We start from the raw sequence: 14,781 nt of genomic DNA on the forward strand, positions 1-14,781 counted from the left end.
AGAGGTCAGCATCTTAGGGCCAAGCCGTTTTTTGAACCAGGCTGTAAACATGTTTATTAATGCTGCAGAGATCATCTTTTTCCCATTCATGTCTATGTGGTTTCCTGTGTTTCTGCAGCCAGCCTCTAGTGGATTCTCAATGAACTGCAGTTTATAACACTTCCACATGGGCTTCATCGTTTGAGACCGGAGGTTGCCGCTTGGTTTGATCCCAGCTCCTGCAGCTCACATGCAGAGGTGTGCTCGGGCACCACACTGAACCCCCCACATTGCTCCAACGTGCACAACCAGCGGTGCGTGATTGTGTGTGAATGGGATTAGTTAATACTGAGCACTCTACATCGCTTCATCTGCCCTCAGTGAATCAATAAGAGAAAAAGCTTAGCTTTTCCTTTTAAAAAATCAGGGGTAGAAACTGACAACAACATCCCACGAAGAACTCCCATTACAAGAAAATCCCTTTATCTCTAAATTCACTTTGAAGCATCATATTTTCATGATAAGTTAACAATGTGTTTTTGCTTGCTTTAACTTCATGCACGTTCCTCTAGCAGATCATTTTCTGCTTTAAATATAATTTTTTCTTATTCCTTTTATTGAATGCAACATTGAATATTTTGGACATTTTGGTTTGAAATGTGTCCAGAAAGTTTTTTCCATTGCATTAAAATACATATTCACAATGCCTTCTTCTGTGATTGTATCTTTTAATCACTCAATGAATGATTCAGTTTGTATTTTACATAAACAATCATAGACATGATTAAATTAGATTTCCATGCTGGTTCTTTGGTGGTTAATTAGCAAAAACACTTCCCATAATTAAAATATGAATGTTGTGTCCTGATGTTTATTATAACCCCTCTAAAGCTGTATTATTATTACCTATCCTTCAACTTAGATTCATTTCCTTCTCTGTATTATCAGCTGAGTCCTGTCTCATTGGCCAAACTCCACTCACGATCGATCAGATACCTTCTGATTAAGACCTTCACCTCACCTTACTATCAAGTTTGATGAGTGACACAGGAAGTGTTTTTTTCAAGGGCTTAACATACTTGAACAGTCTTAAAGTTGGTAGACTTGAGCCCAGTGGATAAATTAGAAGTTTTATTTGGGTTTTGTCAGTGAGTATGGCTGAATGGCTGAATGGCTCAGTGGCGCCCCCGACACAATTTAAAAAATGAAGCCCCCGCAGCATGTTCAGATTAAAACTCTGAAACTTGGTAGGCGTATTTATCATGCTAAGACCTACAAAAAAGTCTCTTGGACCCATGTGTTAACCCAAACAGGAGGCCCACCATTGTGATTTTATTAAACAAAAATGGGGAAAAACTGCCACACTACATTTAGCTCCTCCAGGGTGTTTAATGTAAACCACTTTAAATTTGGTGTAAGGCTGGAAGCAACCCTGAATTAAAAAAGTTATTAATCTCATGTATAATACTCAAAGGGCACGGCCGTGGCAGCTAGTCAATTTTTTATATCTTTAAAACTGAATTTTTAGCTCTTTACAGAGTCACACTCCTCCTCTGGGCTTTATGCAACCCACTTTAGAAAGTAGTGTTCTTTAACTTGTGTACAAAATTCAAAGGACTGCTTGTCAAAGTCTGACGTCTGAAAATATGACTGAGATTTACTGTAAACTGCCTCAAACCTACAATGCTGGATAAGTCTGTTTTTTTAACTAATCTACTTTTTATTTAAATGTTGCATTAAACACTTCCATGGTTTATACATCATCTCTACATTCTCCACATCATAACTTCAAAATCACATATATACCAAATGAATTAAAACAACATAACAGAAACTAAACAAGGTTCAACAAGGGAGTATTCTTTTCTTTACTTCAAATATACAATAAAACTAATAAGCTGTGAAAATAAAATCCAGTCTATGGAGGGTTACAAAATGAACCCATTGCCTCCAGTTAGCAGTGAAGTACTCTGATTTATGATTAACAAGTGCCACAGTCTGTTCCATGCTGTAATGTCCATCCCTCCCTTTAGAGTTGGGCTCTCCTGTGTCAACCAGCTCCTGGTTAAAGCCTTTTAGCTGCAACCAGCAGAATGTTCATTAGATACTTTTCCTTTTTCAACCAATCTTGAGGTATCATCCCAAAATACAACATCTTGACTTCAAGAGGCAGAACACCTTCAAAAATATCTTGTATGGCAATGTGTATCTTTCTCCAATAGTCATTGATAACAGGGCAGTCCCACATAACTGTAGCTCTCCAACATGTGTGTGTGGGGGGGGGGGATTTCTGTGAGGGTGTTATAAAATATCTTATCAAGCTTTCCAGCTGTATTCCCTCCATATATGCAAACTACTACACTTCCAATGGTACTCCCACATTTTTGTCCATTCTTCCTCAGAAAGTCAATGTTTTTAAGCATGTACACTGCGTGCACAATTATTAGGCATGTGAGTATGTTTGTGAATATGTTAAAAATTATGTTAACAGTGGTTTTCAAATTTGTCAAGAAGTCAGATAGTGAATATATTTCTTCAACTGTGTGGTTAAAATGATGCTTTTTGGCTGTATTTTTAAATAAATGCAGAATCTGCAGAAATGAGCGTGCCAAATTATTATGCAAGTTGGTGATAAGAGCATAAAACTGTATTCAAACTTCAAGAAAAACAACAGTTTTCTTTTCATTTGTTACAAAATAAAACATTTCAAATCTAAAGTGTTTCTCTAATGTCCAATATAACCTCCTTTTCTTTCAGTGAGGGTCAGAGGTCAGAGGTCAGAGGTCACTGTAAACTAGTTTCTGATGACTTCTCTGCTGACTCTGTGAGCTGTACCTTATATGGCTTTCCAAAGAGACTCTTTTGAGCTCTATTTCTTGCCATTACTGTAAATTATCTCCTTTATTATTGACCACAAGTTCTCAGTCGGGTTGAGATGGGGTGAGCAGGCCGGCCAGTTCATGAGGCGAGTTCTTAATTTTCACAAGTTATATGCTCTTATCACCAACATGCATAATAATGTGTCACGCTCATTTCTGCAGATTCTGCATTTATTTAAAAATACAGCCAAAAAGCTTCATTTTAACCACACAGCTGGAGAAATATATTCACTATCTGACTTCTTCACAAATTTGAAAACGACTGTTAACATAGTTTTTAACATATTCACAAAAACACTCACGTGCCTAATAATTGTGCACGCAGTGTATGTGTATTTTTTTAACATTTTTACTCAAAGCCCCTTCTACTGGTAAGTAGCAGGAAGCCTTGAGTGATATTTTTCATTAAAATAACAGAAGCTACATGCAAATTCAGGATCATTACAACCTCTCTTTGTCTGATACAAACACAGCTGAGGGAGTAAACTCTGACATGCATCATCCCCCAGTCTGAGAATAATGTCTCATCAGTCACAATGCACACTTTGCCAATCCCAGTGTTCTCAGTGTTGATCATATTTAGTATTCATGTTGAGGTCTCTGTTATCACAGTGGTGCCCTCATTATGTCAACATAACGCTGGAAATGATCCTGCATAAATCAGGGGGTCAGAGGTCACAGCCCTCTGTTAACTCCATATTCCAGGCTTCACTGCCTAATATTATAATATCTTGATGGTTCTGCTGCACTAAGACCTCACGCTACACGGATAAAACAAGTGTAGTAATCAAGGCTGAATGCACACGCCGCTGAAAGGTCGCCCTGCCTTTGGCACGGCTTCACATTTCTCTGACCCTTGATCTCACCCCGGCCTGTGATAGGCTCCTCACAGGTGGCCCCACTGATCCAGAGAGTGAACTACTCTGCATCAGCGTGTAGGAAAACATCAGAGCACAATCTGAATTTAATTACCAGGCACAGAGGCTCACATCAGTGTTTTCTTTTCATGAATTATTATCAACTCCTAAACTCCTAAAAGTACCAGAACATTAATACACAATACACAATCTGCAATCTTTTTAATGGCTGCAGAGACACTGCGAGCGATCAGAGGAGCAAATAAAGAACAAGGACAGGAGGGGGCAGAGGCACACAGGGGAGCAGAGTGGACTGAGAGAAGCCAGGCTACCTGTGCACTTAATGAGTGTGAAGATGAAAAAGCCAGAAAGTTAGCTGAGCAGAAGAGGCAATTTTTGGAGAAGCGTTACATTCATCAAGCTGTCTTGTCTTGGACTCATCGTGTTCTGAGGTGGTCCACATAACAAGGTGTGGAGATCAATAGCATCCATTTACCGAGGTGCAGCTCATCTAATCATCGGGCGCTCTGTGAAGGAGCTGCGACACACACCTGAGCCTCTGGAGGAGAGCAGAGTAATGAAATGTACACTGCAGCCTGCTCAATCTCTGAGTTTCCAGCAGCCAGCACAAACAGAGCCCCCTTACGCCTCCTCTGTCTCACTTCCTTCATCTCCTCCAGCTCCTCATATAAACAATAAAGCCAGGCTTCACCTCCTTTGGTCTCCTCTCCTCCTCTCCTCCTCCCATACACATGTACAGGCACATGGTTTAAGTTGCACATGGTGTGGTCCATTAGGAGTCTGAGGGGTGTTAGGCACTGAGACCAAAAATATCCACAGCACTCTGTTTCTCTCTCCAACTCATTGACTGAGTGCCTCGGGGTAGCAGCACAATAAGCGCTCCTTGTCCCTGCTCCCCAATGCAATTCTATAATTCATCTTAATTGAGAAAAACAAGCAAGCGGAGGGGAGCGCAGGAGCGATGTGAAGTGCAGGTCATGCATTTCTGGGACTCGGGGACTTGGGGTGTATGTTTTGCACGGCCTGTGAAAGGTGAATGTAGGTGCTTACTATGGCAATTCACTTTCATCCTTCTCTTCTGTAAATACACTTAAGGCTCTTTTCCACTACACAGTTCCAGCACTACTCCACTCGACTCTACTCAGTTTGGGTTCCTTTTCCACCAGCCCGAGTACAGACTCATGGTGGGCGGGGTCGTCTAACAGCTGCACAAAACTGCTGCGCAACACAGGACTTCCACCAGATCTGTGTCCGGTCCGTCTCCCATCCGCTGCGGTCCGTCTCCATGCTCTCTTGTCCGTCAACACCCACCAGTTGTGTTTTCAGAACGCAGCATGGAGCAGGACCTCCGGACAGCTGGAGTCATGTGACTGAGGTTTCCTCCTCCTCCTCTCCTCATCCATGTTGTCTTTCTGGTCCTTACCTTTACAGCTTACTTCTTACTCAGATATCTGAACTTTTACTGCTCAGTATTTTAAAAAAGGGCTCAGTACTTGAGCTTAAACGTATTCCTGGTATTTTTATCTGTTTATAATGCAGAGTAAATAAAAAACAATAAGGGCCTGTGTCCACTAACAGCATTCCTTTTTTGTGTGCATGTGGCATCCTTTTTCTGCACAAAACCAAAGCATCAGCTTCGGTCCTGCTCTGTGCTCTCTCATCCGTCATGGAGTAGGACCTCCGGACAGCTGGAGTCATGAGACCAAGGTTTTCCCGCTGTAATCACTGAATCAAGGATTCTCCTCCTCCTCCTCCTCCTCCTCTCCTCATCCATGTTGTCTTTCTGGTCCTCTGAAAACCTCTGACCTGTTGACTCCAGGCCTGGCTCCGCTCATCATGACTTTGGTTTGTTGTTGTAGTTAAGTGAAATACGATCTGGTGATAACACAGAGTGTTTTATTCTGAAAATTAACCGGATGTTTTCATTTGGTTTTGGTGAAACCTGACTTCCTGTCCCGCTCCATCTGCTCTGTTGAGATTGATGCGACGTGCTCCGGCATCCGGGACAAATGGAAGTCTTGTGTATCTGATCTGGAGGACTCAGACCTGCTGGATCAGAGACGCAGCCGGGACGCAACGGAGCGGATCCAGTGGAAGTTAACACATTGACTAGAATAGAAACCTATCAGATCTGGAGCTGTGATGGATCAGAGACTGACCAGACATGGATCAGGTTGAATTTGGCCTCAAAACTGCATTCATGTCATTTTGAACACAACACAAACCCAACAATCCCAAACAATGGAGGACATGGAGAAGGGAAAAGCATGGAGGGAGGAAAGCAAAAGAAGGCTGCAGGCGGCGAGACATTGCAGGCAGTCCGCCACCTTCTAGTATCGGCTCAGCTCGCTTGGAACCAGAGCAGAGCAGGTACGAAAAACTGGGATCTGACACGAGGTACCGCGCCCGTGGAAACTCAACACAACCCGAGTAGAGTCCAGTCAAGTCCAGCAGAGTAGGGCTGGAACTGTGTAGTGGAAAAGAGCCATTACTGAGGATGTTTTCTCTTCTGAGCTTAACAAATGAGTGGCAACAAATCCTGCTGGAGAGGAAAGCAGGAGACTTCATGTTCTGACTCACTGTCATTTGGCTCGGTTGTCACACGGCTGAATAAAGGAAGACGATATTTGAGCCTGAAATGGATAAAACACGATCATTCTGAGTTTCTGTGCTCCAAACACATCCAAGGAGAGGAACTGTGTTTTTATATTCTGCACTCAGTGTGGTTTTTACGCGCGGCTGTAATTTATTCAAGGGTTCTCTGGTTCAGATTCCTGAGCTCAGGCACAGGAGTATGAGGCAGATGGTGCTTAAACACTATCTTGAATTGCAGACTAAACATGACGTCTGCATATCAATGCTTTGTCGAGCAACTTTCAGGCTGATACTGCGGCTCATACACACAGATGGAGACACAGCTTTTACTGCACACACAGACTCTTGCTGCTGGTAATTAGCAGAGAATGTGGGTTGTATGTTTTCTTCATGGCTGTTTGAGTTTTAAAAGCAAACTCTAACTGGTTGGCTGATGCAGATCTTGCATTTCAGTGCACAGTTTAACATTTATGAGAGGGAATCCTGCTGTTCTGATGCAGATCTGTGCACAATGTGTGCACGAAACGGAGCTGCTGAGCATGTATCCCTGCACTGATCTATTCAAAAGTACATGTTTTTGGAATATGCAGCACAGTATCAGTTGTGTTTGCATCTATTTTCCATCCACTCTCCCCAGCCTGTGCTATCTAGGGCAGCGGTCAGCAGTTTTAATCAATTTTCCAAACACAGGAGCGCGGCGCAGGCAGGGAATCCAAGCAGGGCAGTAGGGAATGGACATAGCAATAATAATAACACAAAATCTAATCTGAATTATGCTCTAAAGAGATTAGGTCACAATAATCCCCAGAATAAACACAAAGAGGGAGGAGGGGAGGCCGCTTGTGATCAAACACAGGGAGGGGAGCAGCGTCGTCTGTGCGGGGATGTTTTTATTCCTCATGGTGGGATTTGTGTAAAGTTGTGTTTGATTTTGTGTTAGATGGTGTTTATTTTGGGGAATGAGAGTACGTCTGAAGCTCAGAGGGTTGCTATTATTAAAGGAGAATAAAATGCTTCCTATTGTCTGCTCAAACAAAGAGAGCTTCCCTCAGGGCGAAGGATTCCTGAACATTTCAGTCTCAAAGCCAAATGGAGTACATCCAGATTTATTAAAACTATCACCGCCCAGTTAGGCAGAGACCCAGATAACCCAATAAACCCATTATCCATTTGAGTGAGTGCAAGTGGAAGGTTAAATCAACATGTCAACACAATACCTACCGCAGGGCGCTTTAAAATATGAACGACGGGGACACGCAGGAATTATGAGAGGATGATTCACTGCTTTAAAACCAGAGACACAGACAGACCTGAATAAAGACTGAATCCAGTGCAAGGTTTAACTCTGCTCCTCTAGCAGTGTCACACTGATTTTATGCCCCTAAGAAGAGGAAGTCCGTATTTAAGTTCCAGTTTGACATTTGGGCGTCTGACAACCCAAACCAAGAGTTGAAGAAGTCACGACATCAGGCTGCAGTATTTCAAAGCACCTAACTGTCCTTTATATCATCACTCCTTCTGTTTGTGTGAGGATGACTGTTTTAACTTTGACCAGCCAAGCTAGGTGTTTACCTCTGCTACCAGTGCTTGTGCTAAGCTAAGCTAAGCTAAAGAGCAGTGTTGATCCTCTCTTCTGCATTCTGCAACAGATGCAAGAAAGCAACATTCCTCACAGTGTGAACCTCCTCCTTTATGCAGCTCCTCTGAGCAAACACTCTCACAGCTCTGTGCTTTTAGTTGATTTTCTGGAATTACTGCCGGCTCTCATTGTGGCCTTCCTGCTGCTGACTCTGTGAGCCGAGGGTTCAGGGATCAGAGAGGACAGGGCCCGGAGCAGACCTCGAGGTCAGCGTCAGCCTTTCTGCTGAGCCGGCTATTGTCCGGCAGCTGCGTGGCCGCACCACTCCAGGTCTATTCAGAGTCCATTCAGCAGCCTCAGCTAAGTGCAATAGAAGACCTCGGCCTATTGTCTGACGCCAGGTCTGTTTGAGCTGCACCAGAATGCTCACTTCATCTCCCAGAGAGTTCAGAGAAACAGTTAAGTCTCCTAGAATGGGGGCGGATTTACACGAGTAAAAAGACACGTTAAACACATTCAGGCCGACTCCAGGACTCAAACAGAAACTGCTTGACCTCTGTGACCTTTGCAGAGTGTCAGACTACATGATGTGACCTCTGATAGCTTCACTCAACACATCCGTCAAACATAGAAGCTCTATTAGGACATGCTTGGATGCACAATATGTGACTATGTGAGGAACCTATCTTCCTTTAATACCTTAGTTTCATTCTGTAATCATACGAGCTGCAGAACACATCAACATGTCATCACTATCACAACCTGAGCGTTCATGTTAAAGCCTCTCTAAAGTCTGGATTCATCACAGGAAATAAGAGAAGGATCTGACGTGCTCCAGCGATGTTTTCTCACTCAGCATGAGCAGGTTTTACTTTTTTGGGGTTTATCCTGGATTCAGGAGAAACCGGTTGAAAACAGGTCTGCATAAAACATGAAGAGCAGCAGACAAACATTAAAAACTCAAACACATGCGTTCCTCGTATCATGCTGGCCTTGTAATCACTGTGCATGCTAGCTTCAGCAGAACTCCTGCCTCTTTAAGCTCCACTGAGAGGATGAAGTGTCATAGATGAGATCTAAACTCCTCAAACTCAACAGTACAAAGACGGAGCTCGTGGTTGTGGCCCCTGAGCCACTGCTCAGGAAGGAGATCTCCTCCTCCATGTGGATGGCTGTTCCATCTCCCCATCTCCTGGAGTCCACAACCTGGGTGTCATTCTTGACTCCACCCTCTCCGTGCATGTCAAATCTGTCACAAAGTCTGCCTTCTACCACCTCAAGAACATCTCCTGTCTGCGTCCATCTCTCTCTGATTCAGTTGCCCAGACCCTCATCCACGCTTTCATAACCTCCCAGCTGGATTACTGCATTGGAGTCCTGTTCGGGGTACCCAGCAATGCCCTGGACCGGCTCCAATACATGCAGAACTCAGCTGCCAGGGTTCTCACGCACACCAAGCCCTGGCAGCACATCACCCCCACTCTCATGCACCTCCACTGGCTCCCTGTAAGTACTGCATAAGCTCCTCCTCCTCTCCTACAAATCCCTGCATGCACTCGCCCCTCCTCCACCAACACACTCCATCCTGGAACCTAAGGTCTTCAGACCTGGGTCTCCTCTCCATCCCCTGGACTAAGCTGCAGACCTTCAGGGACAGAGCCTTCAGTGTGGCAGCCCCTACTCTGTGGAACTCTCTCCCTCCAGACATCAGAGCGCCCCAACCCTGGACACTTTCAAAGAAGCAATCAAAACACACCTTTTCCTCAAGGCCACCTACCCCCCAGACCCCCTACCTGACCCTGTGAAGCCACCTTGGGTTTCTTGAAAGCTGCTGTATAAATATCAGTTATTATTATCATTATTATGTCAGTCTGTGTCTTTATATTAAAAACATTCTGCCCGTCTTATGATGTGTTTTCCTTGCAGCCCAGGAGGAGCCGTTTGTATCAGCTGTAATATATAAATGAAATCTACATGAAAGGAAATAACCTTGAGTATCTCACAACACTTCCTCACCAGATTGTTGACAACAGTCAGCTTCAGCACCTACTTCTGTGTTATGTAAGCGTGCAATATTACCCAGCTTGTTTTGCATTTTCTCATCCGCTGCAAGAAAGAAATATGAGGCAATAAAAACATTAGAATACCTAAACGAGTAACAGGAGACCTGTGGCACGGCGAGCACCTCAGATATTCCCAAAGTATTGAGAAAGTGACAATCACACACACACACACACACACAAAACAGCCGCATCACACTCAGTGAAAAAGCCATCTGGAGGCATCAGCACTTCCATGAGCAGGATTAAGTCAGAGTGCAATGACTTTGTGGTTTAAAGTGCCTCCAAAGAGCGTCATTATTACCTTCCCAGAATGCAAATATGCCTTGGGCCAATTAGAGGTAGAGCCAATACCAATGTAAGTCCATAAAAATCCACCCTTCATAATCATTCAGTGATATGACTCATGGGTGCGATTGGAACAGCGGCCTGTAAATGTGTCATGATTATGAGTCCGTGCTTGAAATGAATGGAGGAGCTGAGTATTTCATTCCCACGGTGCTGGAGCCGCTCCACGCATATGTTAGTGTCAGTGCCTCTAATGAAATAAATAGACCTGTGATGGTACTTATTAGACCTCCATAAGTGGCAGGTAAAGACGAGGGCCCCGCTCTGGATCAAAGGCAGTTTAATGTCTCTTTTTTAGATCTGCACCTATCAAGAGGTATTTAAGAGGGGGGTGGTGAGAGAGGGGGGGTGGCTTCTTTTTGTTTATGGAGACAGACGCCCTCATCCAGGATCTCTCTTTGTAATTACACGCCAGCCAGGGCCTTCATTCCTCTCCTCTTCACAGGGAGAGATGAAAGACGAGAGAGACAGAGGCATGTAATCGCTCCTCTGACTGAGAGGAGGTGAGGGACACGGAGGATAGAAGGACAAAGGGACGGTGAGTGGTGGTGGGGTTTTAATAAACCTCGTCTGTCTCTTGTTTACAGAGACTCACCCACCTCCCCTGGTTCCTCTCCCTCTCTCTCTCACACACACACACACACACACACACACACACACACACACACACACACACACACACGCTGGCTGTCTCTGACTGAAGCTTTCATTATTCTCAGAGTTGCCAGTTCCTCGCCCTCAGGACAGATGTGTAAATTGTTGTGCTAATGTAAGGCCCACTGCTGAGAGCTTTTGAGGGACAGAGATTTACACACTCCACACCGCTGTATAACTGTCACTCACAAACTCCGGCTCACAAGAGCAGAAAGTAGTGCGCCGTTAGCGACAGCATCTCAGCACACACACACACACACACACTCACCAGTACATAGGCGTGCGTACACAAACACAAACACACACTCCTGATGGAGGCGTGGGTGGAAGCTGACAGCCACACGTAAGTGCTCTGTTTCCTTCATGCCATTCATACTCTGCTCGCCTCACTTCTTCAGAGGAGGTCTAAAGAGCAGCAGTCCAATCTGTTCCTTCAGCACCGTCAAACTACAACACTCCCCATCTCTGGTGTTATTTACTCTTAAAAAGCTGCATGGGACCGATGCTGGGAAAGCACCTGTTGATCTCTCTATGCAGGTTAAACTAAGGTGATCAAGGGATGTTTGAGTAGTGCTCCACCACACAGACACAAAGAGAGAGAGAGACCTATGACTCTGTGACTCTGCACATTTATTAAAGATATGTTAGTAAGAGAAATGTGAGGATATAAGGAGGGGAAGCAGGGAGTCCAGGTTCACAGGATTGATTCCAGGTCGTGACATGATTTTGTGCACGTCGTTCTGTCCTTCCCTCTCTTGCTCTCCTATCTAATATGTTCTTCCACTATGCATTGATTCTTGGACAACATTTGGTTGTTGTAGTTTTTGAGGACATTTCTGTTTGGACTTCAGGATACTGTTTGCAAAGGAGGACTTTTGGAGGCGGCTGTATTTGAGTGAACACTTTTCTTTCTCTGTTTTTGCTTTGTTCAGGGGTTTATTGTGAAGAAAGTGGCCTAGTTTATTCTCAACTTAACTTTATTTATGTAGCACATTTTATACATTTAAGCCTGCAGCCCAAAGTGCTTCACAAAAGAACAGAGATGCTAAAATAATACAAGACAATCATAAATAAAATATTGAAAATACAAAATAAAATCAATTCAGTAAAATTAATGAAAAACAAAAAAGTTAAAATGATGAGATAAATAAATACATGTTTTTAAAACAGTGATTATAATTATGCAGTCCAGGGTTAAAAATAATGACTCCAAGTTAAAAGCCAGATTAAAAATGTAAGTCTTTAGTTTATTTTAAAATCACTCAGAGGTTCGGCCGTTTTAATGTCCAGAGGAAGAGAGTTCAGAGTTAAGGGGCATAAAACCAGAAAGCTCTCTGGCTGGTGAATGGGTGAGACACACAAAGAACATTTTAACATTTACAGCAGCTTTATTTGTTTTTCTGAACAATTAAAATGGGGGTTCAAAGATTTGAGTTTGATGATGCCTATCCAGTTAAACTGACAAATGAAAGGAGCTTCTGAACAAAGTAATAGTTACAAAGCTTAAATAAAGAGCTGATTGTTGAACCTGCTCCTATAAATCAATACATTAAAGAATGAACAGATGTTATTTAGGTAGCTTTATCTTGCAAAGATGCAAACTCATCTTTCAAAGGAGTTACACACTGAACTTTCTGATAGTTGCATGAGTCAGCATTTTTCTGAAGTGTCTGAGGTTAAAATAAAGTTACTAAAGAATCAAGAAATATATTTTTAAGATGAGATAATAGTCACATGATTGATTTTATTCTTTCTTTTTTTACTTTAATTTACTAACTAGAGACAGGAGCTGGAAACTAGCAATACTATTAACCTCTACCCAAAACATCAGAGTCACTGCACTGTGTGATTTATACTGTCCCTATAAAATAAACCAATCAACTAACTAAATAACTAACTAACTAAATAAATACATAATTGAATAAGTAAATGAATTAAAATATAAATAAATAAATATTTAGATGATTGAAGGAATACCTGAAAATCACAGCACATCCAGACTTCACACAATAGAGGAAAAATGTAGAAAAACAGGTTTAATGTGACGCTGCTCCTTCATCAGGTGTCAGGAAGACAATAACATCACACAAAGTCCTTTTCACACTTTCCAGATAATCTCAGGACAGCCTGCTTTGCTCCAGAAACTTTCTACTGTTCCAGATTCAGGAGGAACGACCGTGTTTATGTTTACAGGATATTCACGGTGGCAGGCCGATGCTGTACTGAAAGTTTCTGCCTTTCTATCAAAGCTTCGTGTCATTGGATGAATTCACAGCATCAAGCAGTGAGTGGAAAAGAGGATCAGCATTCACAACAACCGCTCACACAGACTTCTTGCAGAATTTTTTACCAGGAGGCCGGCAGAGAAATCCAGACACACAGCTCACCTCTTAAATCTGAAGGAGTGTGGTGAATGTGTGAATGCAGCTTTAATCATTGCACTCTTTTAAAGGGTGTTACTTCATCAAGTAAAAAGGAAGTTTGATTAATTGGTTCATCGACTATAAAAAGACTTAACTGACTTTACTACAGACCGGGACTATTTTGTGTCTAAAGGTAAATACACATCTGAGCGGATGAAAATCGTATGTGGAGTACCTCAGGGATCCATTCTGGGGCCTCTACTATTCAACATCTACATGCTCCCCTTAGGTCAGATAATAAGAAACAACAACATAAAATACCACAGCTATGCAGATGACACACACATTTACATCACCATATCACCAGGGGATTATAGTCCCATACAAACACTGAGTAAATGCATCAAACACATCAATGACTGGATGAGTCAGAACTCTCTTCAGTTCAACAAAGAAGAAACTGAAATGATTGTTTTTGGAGGAAGAAAGGTTAAAGGTTACTGCTCAGCTCCAATCTGCACAGATGAAATGTTCAAACCAAGCCAGAAACCTTGGTGTAGTCTTAGACTCAGACCTTCATTTCAGCAGTCACATTAAGACCATTACAAAGTCAGCCTACTATCACCTTCAGAATATATCAAGGATTAAAGGACTCATGTCTCAGCAGGATGCAGAAAAACTCCTCCATGCATTTATCTTTAGCAGACTAGACTACTGTAACGGGGTCTTTACAGGACTCCCTAAAGTCCATCAGAGGACTGCAGCTCATACAGAATGCTGCTGCTCGAGTCCTAACAAGGACCAACAAAGTAGACCACATCACTCCAGTTCTTAGATCTCTACACCGGCTTCCTGTCTGTCAGAGAATAGACTTTAAAATCCTGCTGATGGTTTATAAAGACCTGAATGGTTTAGGCTGATCTGCTGCTACTGTATGAACCATCTGGACCTCTGAGGTCCTCAGGTCCTGGTCTGCTTTCAGTCCCTAGAGTCAGAAGGAAACATGGTGAAGCAGCGTTTAGTCATTATGCTCCACATATCTGGAACACACTCCCTGAAAGCTGCAGGTCTGCTCCAACTCTCACCTCTTTAAAATCAAAGACTAAGACCTTTTTATTTAACACTGCCTTCCTATCTTAGATTATTTTAACTCACTTTAAATTAAAATTTAATGTTTAATATATTTCTAATGTTGCTTTTCTGTTTTATTATATTTGTCTTTTTAATTATGTTCTTTAATGCCTGTCTGAATGTTTTAATATAAAGCACATTGAGTTGCCCTCAGGTATGAAATGTTCTATATAAATAAAGCTGCCTTGCCTTGCCTTACAGAGGACTTCTGTCTTTCTGTTTCATCTGAAGCTGCTGGTCTGTTAGTTTAGTCCAATGCAGGACACAGAGACGGCTGGCCTGTGCGTCCAGAAGTAACTGACACTAATAACACGT

At 42.8% G+C, this 14,781-nt stretch overlaps 1 protein-coding gene across 1 annotated transcript in view; it reads right to left on the reverse strand.

Moving 5' to 3' along the window:
• The window catches only part of unc5b (unc-5 netrin receptor B), a 98,837-nt gene that overhangs the window by 73,833 nt on the left and 10,223 nt on the right, over positions 1–14,781 (reverse strand). The gene's annotated exons all lie outside the window — the stretch shown is intronic.

This window comes from Notolabrus celidotus, chromosome 4 (assembly GCF_009762535.1).
Source record: "Notolabrus celidotus isolate fNotCel1 chromosome 4, fNotCel1.pri, whole genome shotgun sequence".
Taxonomy (NCBI): domain Eukaryota; kingdom Metazoa; phylum Chordata; class Actinopteri; order Labriformes; family Labridae; genus Notolabrus; species Notolabrus celidotus.